Source organism: Austrofundulus limnaeus, unplaced genomic scaffold, assembly GCF_001266775.1.
Source record: "Austrofundulus limnaeus strain Quisiro unplaced genomic scaffold, Austrofundulus_limnaeus-1.0 Scaffold1, whole genome shotgun sequence".
Lineage (NCBI taxonomy): Eukaryota > Metazoa > Chordata > Actinopteri > Cyprinodontiformes > Rivulidae > Austrofundulus > Austrofundulus limnaeus.
In genome coordinates this window covers 5,211,995-5,213,948 of record NW_013952403.1, presented here as the reverse complement: position 1 = coordinate 5,213,948, position 1,954 = coordinate 5,211,995, and the positions used below count along the sequence as shown (strand labels likewise).

At 35.7% G+C, this 1,954-nt stretch overlaps 1 protein-coding gene across 3 annotated transcripts in view; it reads right to left on the bottom strand.

Moving 5' to 3' along the window:
• The window catches only part of pcdh11 (protocadherin 11), a 158,528-nt gene that overhangs the window by 139,835 nt on the left and 16,739 nt on the right, over positions 1-1,954 (bottom strand). The window lies entirely within an intron of this gene.

Genomic DNA, 1,954 nt, shown 5'->3' with positions numbered 1-1,954 from the left:
GTTCTGAAGGCAAAAGGGGGTCCAACCCGTTACTAGCGTGGTGTACCTAATAAAGTGGCCGGTGAGTGTATATTTAAAAATTTACAAAACGAAACAGCCTGCAGTATTTTTACAGTCTTTATTTTACAGTTAAAATAAATGTTTATCAAATAAAGTCTAATATATAACTAATCGGGTATCCCTTTAAGTGGAAAGATTAAAATTAGAACAAGGGCTTGTTTACGTTTTCACTTCTATATATGTTGGTGTCCTTATAATGGTGCAAGTCGTTGGACTGAGCTGCACTGTGTGTATTACTAAGGGCAACATTAGCTTTATGTGGTTCACCATTTGAAAGTCTGTTAATGGTTCGGTGCATGCCTCTTTGCTGACTTCAGCCTTAAAGCAAATACTGTATATGCTGTGGTAGAACTCTTGAATGATGATGGAAATAAAGTGCAATAACTTTAAATATTTCAAAAGAAACCTAAACATATTTGTCAGTGACGTTAGTAGCAGCTACAGCTTGTGATTTTCAATATAACCATTCATCTCAAAYAATTGTTTAACGGTTTGCTTCTGATTTTTGTCTTTGTGGATGGAGAGCAAACAATCCGTATGTCACTATGTGCAGATTAACTTTTCCACTGTGTACATGGTTTAGTGTGACGCATTTCTGTCAAATGTTTGTCTTTTTTCCCATATCTAAACCAGACTGAGCCTGATAGTTATGAACAACATCCTGTTAACACAGCAACAAAGATAAAATGACAAAAAAAAGGAAAGGAAAGAAATTGGATGAATCAAATGTTTGGTTAAACAGCTCTTTGGTCCGTGCTAATCTCCCCAGTTAGCCCACTTCCGCCGTGCGCAGCTCTAATTAGTCAATGAGCTGATCTCATTTGTTCAAATGCTTTTTGCTGCAGGTGACCAATCCGAGCTGAGAAGATTGCCGGAGGCATTAGGTTAGGGAGATGGACTCAGGAAGCCAATGGAAAACTGGTTATATGCAGTCCTGTCAGATTTCAGATGCATGTTATCTAATATATTCTATGGTTGTTTCAAAACACAATGCACTTAAGGAAACTGAATCATATTATTACATTTAAAAGGTGTCTTTAAAACCGGTGCATACAGTATGAGAACATAATCAAAACATTTCCTATTTTTATTAACAACAATATTTTTGTAATGGTGTGCACAAATAAATCTGTACTGATTTCCTACATTTTTGCAGAGTAGCAATGACACAATACTTACATAAGAAGCCAATCTTATCCACGATCATATCTATGTCTGCAAATGTCTAAAAATCAGCCATTGTCATTTTTAGCTCTGCTGTGAGCACTATCTCATGTCCAGTTAAAACATGTTTGTATTGTTTCAAATGTATTTTTCAATGATTTTAAAAAAAATAAAAGCGTTGAAGGTGTATTGTGATCTTATAACGCCTGACAGTGTCGGTTATAAAAAAAATATCAGTGTCAGCTAATATCGGAATTGGTAGTGTTGGACTTTTTAAAGATTGATCCTTGGCCAGAAAATGACAATCAGTGCACCCCWATTTTGCAGTTGAAATAAGAGCAACTGTTTTTACTTTATGCACAAGTATTGAAGAAAATCTCTCAGGGGATGTTTTTATTTCTACAACTAGATATGACTTCACCAGAAAAGCAAGTGTGTAAATAAAATAATTAGTGCAGTGTCCAGTTAATTTTAACAGTGTTTGCACAGAGACTAATCAGGAATTAAGCATTGGCGTCGCCATTAAATTGTTATCTTTATGCATTCACAAGGGAATTTTGTTGGGATTCACCAAAAGGCAATTGTCTGCATTCTTCTGATTATCCCCTACAAAAGCTTATAATCTGGCTGAAAGTACTTAAAGAGTCAAGCAGCAAAATAAACAACATTGATTATCATCCCACTGTTCTTCTCTCTCTCTCTCTCTCTCTCTCTCTCTCTCTCTCTCTCT